Raw genomic sequence first — 8074 nt, 5'->3', positions numbered from 1 at the left:
TGGTTCTCGAACACTTTACAGGGGTCTTTTGCAGTAGACTCAAGCAGCACCACACGGCACTGTATTTCCTGGCTGGTGACTCTATGGGGATGGGTCTCCATGACGATGTCAACCGTTTCTCTGTTTAGCGTGATGCTGCTCCCTGGTCCCGCTGTGCGCATTTTTGTTTATGTTGCCCTGCAATCACCCTGAATGCCTGCAGTCTTTGCTCTCCTTCAGCGGTGCTTCAAGTCCTTCTCGCTGTCAGCGAGCCAGGTCGTGGCAACCCGCGTATCTCAGGCCGCTCATCAGCCTCCCTCCATCCTATCGCGCGTTCTTCTTCATCTAGCCCAGTTTCTGGAGCTGTTGGTCCAGGCTACGGATGGAGGAGGGACGGTGACAGGGTACAGCTCTGAAGCACGCTCTTCCTGATCTGTTGCTATTAGAATCACCCCCAATTAGCAGATTAAAAAACAAACTCCCTGCCATAGACTGGCTTCCCACTGGCAAGTGCAGCGCTGCACACGTGGGTTTCCAAGGCTTTAACTCTTTAGGGGAGTCCAAAGCGTCATCTTCCTCCCTCAGCGTGGCTGGTGGTTTCAAACTGCTGACCTTGCAGCCCAATAAGTAACAGAAAAGTGAGCCTCAAATTGCATGAATTCAAGCCCAGGGTGGGGTGTGTGCAGCTGGCTTCTCCTGGCTGTGCCTCAGGGTTACACCACCAGCTGTGGTCTGGAAGGCCAGGAAGCAGGTCAGTCCAAGTGGGTGACGTGGCAGGAGGGGGAGTCTAGAGGGGCTGGCCAGCCTGACTCCGCACCTCCCTTCTTTGGGGCTGCCAAGTGGAGCAGCTGACCGGCCATCTCAGCGCTGCCCAGGCCTTGTCAGTCCTGTCTCCCCTGCAGGGCAAGGGTCACACTGCCTATCTGTCAGTGACTGACTGGGAAAGACTGTGGCTGGAACGTCGGCTCTAAATCCAAGGCCAGCACAGTGGCGGGGTGTCGCAGGCCAAAGGGTTCATCTGAGGTTCTCTCTCCAAAGCCCACCTCGCCCAACTCCCCCCTCCTCGGAGGAGGACTCTAGCCTCAGGTGGCAAGATGGCTGTTCTCAGCTTCTGGTTCCCTTTCTACCAACAGGTAACATCCTGGAGGTGAGTCTGAGAGTACCAGCCAAAATCCCAAGGTTGCCTCTCATTGGCCTAGCTTGGTCATGTGCACACACCTGGCCCAATCACGGTGTCCCCTTGCCCTGGACCCGTGCTTTCTGACTGGCCAGCCCTGGAGTGGGGTGGGTGGAGGCTGAGGAGGCTCATCTTTCCAGAGCTGTGTGCACTGAGAAAAGGGAGGTGACCCGCGAGGGAACCAAATGATTTAACAACTGGTTCACTTTAGGTATTTTAAAAAAATGTGATATACTGAAAGATAGCAGAGTTTTAAAATACTGATGAAAAACTATACAGATCATGCCTGACCCAACACCCAGTAAACTGTTATTCAAGATATTTCCTTCTTGCTTCTTGATGGGTGTCCTCACTCACAACACTCTTCGCTCGTAGCTGAGCTTTGCTAGTTGTGTGATTGATCCATCACCACCTTTTCCCTGTGGGATTGGGACCCCGCTCCTTTGGAGGGCTACCGATTGGACACAGGTGGCTTTTCTTCTCTGGATATGTGAAGTTCGCTTTGGAAAAACCGTTTCCGCCCCTGCTGCTAAGCTTACAGCAGTTGCTCTGACAAGGTTATTAGCTCTTTGAACTTTCGGGGAAGGACATCATCCACCCATCCTATCTTGTGGGAATGTGGGGCGTGGCCCAGAGCTGGCACGAAGGGCAGCGTGAGCCCCTCTCGTCGTTTGGCACGTCTCATGACGTCACTGGTTTGCCACCGCAGTCACAGACGCAAGGGGATTAACACGTAGCGTTTCATCAAAAGTATGAGTTTAGCGAAATGAATAAACAAACATGACAAGCACAGGTCTTCTTTTTAAACCCAAGGACGCAATGCCCGTTCACCGTGGACGCTTGGAGTACACTGTTGCACAGAGTTTAAAAAATAGAGTACGGAGTGTACGTGTGTGATTTCCCCCTTGGGGGGCTGCCCAGCGCCCACCTTAGGGAGAGAGAACCCTGACTACAAGGGCCATTTTAACAACCGGTTTGCCAAACTCACAGAATGTTAAGTGTCGGTTCTGCGGGACCCGTGGGAGCTGGCTGAATCCTCCCACTGCACGTGATTACTGCCAGAGAAGGGGAATGGATCCAGGCGGGTGGAAGCAGCCAGGATGAGGGGACCAAGGCCCTGAGCCCGTCAGGTGACCAGCCCTTTGGACTGTGGCCACTGCTCCTTTACGTGTTTGGCATCTGGTTGGACTTTGGGGCGGTATGAGGCTGGGTGGCCCTCAGTGAGGGGCCCAGGAAATGAGGTTGTCTTAGAGAAGGGTGCTCATAACCGGGACAGCCCCTCCCCCATGTAAACCCTGAGTGTCCCACTGACTTTCTGGAGCATGGTGGTGGTGCCGGGCTACTCACAGAGAGGTTGGGGTTCACATGGACCCGCAGCACCACAGGAGAAAGGCCTGGCAGTGTGTTTCTGACGTGTACAAGCAGGGGAACTGCAGAGCAGGCCGGGGATTCACGGCTGGAACCTGGGGAGGGGTGGGGCAGCTCTGCAGACCCCAGGACACCTGAACCATGTGGAAGCCAGCCACAGCTACCGATGGTCTTAGGGACAGTCCAGGCCTCAAACAGCCGAGACCTGGCACCGACTGAGCACGCATCAGATACGCCCCACTGTGCTGCTGTCATGGACCCCTCACCCACCTAACAGAGGAGGAAACTGAGGCTCAGAAAGGCAAAGGGGACAGCCAGAAGGCAACTGAGTCCAGGCACAACCCCCCTCTGTCTGACCCCATGAGTGAGTGTGTGAGTGAGAGAGTGAATGAATGAATGAGTGAGTGTGAATGAGTGAGTGAGCAAGTGGATGAGAGTGGGTGAGTAAGTGTGGGTGATGAGAGAGTAAATGAATGAGTGAGTGAGTAGATGAGAGAGTGGGTGAGTGAAAAAGAATGAATAAGTGAGTGAGAGTGAATGAGTGAGTGGATGAGTGAATGAATGAATGAGAATGAATGAGAGTGAATGAATGAGTGAGAGAGTGAATGAGTGAGTGAGTGGATAAGAGAGAGAGAAGTGGATGGCATGAGGATGAGTGACCTGTGGATGTTCCGGAAGCCCTTGGGCTCTCTGTTCTGTAGGTGGCCTGCAGGGGGAGAGATGGCCAGAGTCCAAGGTCAGGTGGGTCAGCTTACACAGGCCTTTGGAAGCCACGTGGCTGTCTATTTACAGTGGCTGCTGGCAGCCTGCTCTTCACAGGGCACCAGACTTGGCTCCCGAGGGTCCATCCCTCGCAGGGTGCTGGAACAGGTCTGGCTCAAAGAGAACCGGCTGGGCCGAGCCCTGCCACCCACCCTCCACCGGCTGCCAGAGCCCATTTGCTCTGAGACCTTCTCTCCCCGTGGCATGCCGGGCCCTTTGGGTACTCACCCTGTCCAGTCAGTCCTTTGCCTCTGGGTCTCTGCTCACTGGGCAGCCACACTGCCCCCCCCACCAGTTGGCTGCAGGGAAGAGTCAGCCCAGGAAGACCCCCCGCATGGAGCACCCCCTGGACCACATTCCCTCTGTACTTTCTGGCTGAACAGAAGCAAGTCTGCAAGGTCCCCATGTCCTGGGTGTGGGAGCGGGGTGGGCTTGCGTGGGCACCCTGATCAGGACAGTCTCTGCCAGGTTGGGGGCCAGGGGAGGACACGGAGTCCTGTCCTCAGGCCACGCTCCTTGGGCAGCCACAGCCTGCTGCCCCTACACAGACCTCAGGTCACAGCCCTGCAGTGATTCACCGATGGGAGGCATATCAGAAGCAAGAGGTCTGGGGCTGGGAGGGCAGAGCCAGGTATAGTTTTTTGTTTTATTTTTCTGTCCAGCATGGTCTCCAGCACCCCCATCCCTAGACAAGAGGGAGCAGCTAACCTGGGTTCCAGCAGCCTGTGGCCCATCCACCTCAGGGGATCTGGGGTCTGAGAGGCAGAACGAGCTTCAATCCTGGGGAGAAGACCCAGGGCCGGATCAGCTGGGTAGAGGAGGAAGTGGGGTTGGGGGCCTGGGGGGCTTGGGAGAAGATGGCTAGGCCAGGAAGGACAAGAAGGCACTGCTGGGCTGGGGGACAGAGATGGGGTCTGGGCAGCAGACAGCAAGTGTGAGACCCTCACAACTTGGGGGAGCCCGGGCCCCTGATTGGCATCCACACCACCCATCTGTGGACCACCTCACGGCCCTCCTCCCCCGACGCCCACCAGGGGTCCCAAACCTCCCTTCCCGCCAGGTGCCCTCAAAGGCCAGCCTGGGTTCTGGAAGCAGAGGACAAGCAGGCTGGCATTGGACACGAAGTCCTTTGAAGATTGACTCCAGTCAAGCAAACACACCTTATCAAATGTCAACAGGAGCTGCTGGACCAGATGGCCAGGCTGTTGGGCTGACTCAGGGGCCTGCCTGGCCCAGCCAGCGTGGGGGCCACCATGGGCAGGCAGGCAGGCAGTGTCCTGGGTTCGAGTCCTGCCCACCTTGGCCTCGGCTCCATGGGGACTCAGCTGAGGCCCTGGCCCTGACCTCACTGGCTGCATTGGATGAAGGGTGCGTTGGCCTAAGTTGAGGCTGGGTCCCCCTGGGAGAAACCCAAGGAAAACCAGGCTTTGGAGTTCAACGCCAGTTAATGAGTGCAGTGGACATTACTGGACACTGCCCAGGTGCTGCCGATCTTGCTGCTCTGTTTTTTAATCCACAATGAGGTGGGAGCACCATCACCTCAGAGGCAACCTGCCGCTGGGGCAATTGGACCTGCCCGAGGACTTCCCACCAGAGCCCTCTTCCCGCCCCTGCAATCTGTTCTCTCAGCGCACAGGCTGGGCCTCACCCGGCCCCCTTAAAAACCTCAGACCAATCCACCCTTCCTCTCAGGGGACACCCTCCCTGTCCTCAAAACTCCAAACCCTGCCATCGAGTTGGTGCCGACTCCCAGCGACCCTAGGGGACAGGTTAGAACTGCATCTTGTGAGTGTCCAAGACGTTCTCCCTTGAAGCAGGAGGGGTTTAGAACTGCGGACCTTGTGGATGGCTGCCTGGACTTCTCAGAAGCCATGGAGTAATAAGAGCACCTCCCTGCCATGCCCTCAGCAGGCCCCACACAGGTATACACAGCAGCCCCTCCTGTCCTTTAAGGATCTGCCCTGTTCACAGGCCCCTGTGCCCGCCAAGGGCCGGGCACGTGAGACACTCAGGTAAGGGAGGTATTTCGACAGACCTCGGTGGCAGTCAGAGATGACTGGCATGAGGCTCCACTTTGGGACGATGATTTTGTCCTGGGCTGACTTGAAGCAGCTCTGGCAGCCAGGGGCCTGACATCGGGGTGGGGAGGGGGAGGCTGTGAGAGGCAGGCGGGACAAGTGCCGGTGGGAGAGGCAAGATCAGAGGCAGGTTGCTGAAGGTACATCCTGACCCTTGCCCGCTCACTCACCCACTGCTGAGACCCTGGAGGACATAGTGGACCTGCCCCTGGGGGGGTTCCCAAGGCTGTGATTCTTGCACAATGCACTCTGGTGGCATAGTGGCTAAAGTGCTTGTCTGTTAACCGAAAGGGTGATGGTTCGAAACCACCCCAAGCAGCTCCCTGAGAAGAGGATGTGCTGGTTGCTTCTGCAGAGATCACAGCCCGGAAACCCAACAGAGGGGAGGGGGCTGTTCTCTGTCCTCCAGGGCTGCTGGCCCTTGGAGTGGACTGGACGGGAACTCCTAATCACGACTCATGCTGACTGTCACCAGCTGTGGGGAGCCGATGACCTGGCCCCCAGGCAGTGTGCGAAGGTTGTTTATTAGCCCTCATACCCAAACGCCAACTCAGAGTGACCCCACAGGACAGAGGGGAACTGTCCCCTCGGGGTGTCCAAGGGTGGGGATCTTTCCGGAAGCAGGTTAACACTTCACACTCCCTCCGGGGAGTGCTGGACGAATTTACCCGATCACCTTTAGGATAGCAGTCTACCTCTGCAGGGCCCCAGCAGCTCTTAAGGTGAGCAGTGCTATGCTCCCCACTTCAGCGAGACGCACCCTCCCACGGCAGGTAGCTGAGGTTCCCCGCAACCCCTCTGTGGGCACGACGATCCCAGGCCTTCGGGTGTGGGGGGAGGGGGCATCAGGTGAGCTGCTGTTGCACTCCTGCTCTCCTCCGCTTGGCTTTGACCTCAAGAGCAGGAGGACTCAGCCCTCCAGCTCACCCTCTTGTGCCCACAAGAAAAATGTGGCATGACTGGCTGGAGGAGGAAATGAATGTGGCCCTGTTCCCTTCAAGTTGGGCCGCCTTGGAGAAGGGCTACAGGGCCCAAGACCACCTCCCCACCCTCCAGTCCAGCCTGCCGGGGTGGGACCATCAGAGGCAATCCCACCTTTGAGTGGGGAGGCCCGATTTGACCAACAGATGGGCTTCCCTGAGGCCAGCTCCCTCCTGAACACACTCAGCACATCCCAACGAGCTGGACGCTCACTCATGCAGAGATCCACAGTCTGCCCCAGGGCTCCACCCCTGTGACATTGAGGGGTGACACAATCTGAGATCTGCGTAAACAAAACACAAAAGGGGTAGAGCTGCCCCCTCAAAGCGGGGGGAGGGGGGGGCGGGCGGCCTTAGTGGTGTGGATAGGGCAGAGCTTCTGGGACCATTGTTGGCTAGGGTGGCACTTCTCGCCTGAGAAGGTACAGTCGCAAGCCTCCATTCTCCACCGGGACGTGGGCGCATGGAGCCCACGTGGAGCTAGGGAAACTGGAAGATGTGGACAAGTGCGTGCCATGGGGCGGGGATCACACGCTCGACACGTAACCACACATACACACCCTCCAGGGGCCAAACAGAAACCGTGGGGGAAGGAAGGCAGCAGCCGGTGTGAGATATGAAAATAACAATAATTTAGAGTTTATCGAGGGGTCATGGGGGGGACGGGAAAAAAGAGGAGCTGATACCAAGGGCTCAGTAGAAAGGAAATGTCTAGAAAAGAATGAGGGCAACATCTGTGCAGTCCAAATATGGTTGATGCAACTGATGTGTGGATTGTTATCAGAGTTGTAAGAGCCTCCAATAAAATATTTTAATTTTTAAAAAGTACATGCAAGCATAGGGATTGGTATGGTGAGCATCACTGGGATGCCGTGGACTGTATTAGCCGTTTGGGAAGGAGTCCAGGTGACTCCTTCGGGTCCACCCTGGGCTGCTAACCACAGGCCATAGGAGAAAGCGGAGGCCATCTGCTCCCATAAACATTCACAGCTCGGAAACCAGAGAGGCAGCCCGCTCTGTCTGATGGGGTCACTGAAACCGAACGGGCTAGAGGGCAGTGGGCTTGGGGCCTCTTTGAATCCGATGTGGCTTCCTCCGCCAGGAATGGCCATTGAAGAGGAACGTCGCCGTGTCCACTGTCAAAAGGAACCTTTCAAGACCTGTCTTGAAGTTCAACACTGGCAGCAATAGAATAATATCCACGTGCCCACAAGGAGACCAGCCCCGAGGCCTCCCTGTCCACCCACGCCCCCACCCCCACACAGCCAACCATGAAGACACTGAAGATTTTCACCAATTTCTGCAGCCTGGAGTGGATCAAACAGGCAAGCGAGATGCATTCATTGCTGGTGGTTAAAGTATGGAACTTGGAAATGAAGGATTGGTAGTTGGAAAAACCGGTCGTGGTGACAGAAACTATTAGAGGAGAGCATTTTGACACACCAATACATTCTTCACAGTAAATACCTTTTCCAACCACACATGGATCTCAGTGGACAGACCACAGACATCAAATCAACCACATCTGGGGAAAGAATCATTTCATCAGTCAGAACAAGGTTAGGGTCTGACTGTGGACTAGACCATGCTAGTAACTCACCAGAATTACCTCAATGTAACCGTGATGTAGCTAGTAGTCAATGTACATGGGGCCGGGATAACAATGTAACCATACTGTGTGTTAATCAGCCTGAGTACTGTAGCCATTTGTGACCACATTGCAACTAGTG

Source organism: Tenrec ecaudatus, chromosome 4 (genome assembly GCF_050624435.1).
Source record: "Tenrec ecaudatus isolate mTenEca1 chromosome 4, mTenEca1.hap1, whole genome shotgun sequence".
In the NCBI taxonomy this organism is placed as follows: Eukaryota; Metazoa; Chordata; class Mammalia; order Afrosoricida; family Tenrecidae; genus Tenrec; species Tenrec ecaudatus.
Note: the sequence above shows the minus strand (reverse complement) of the source record.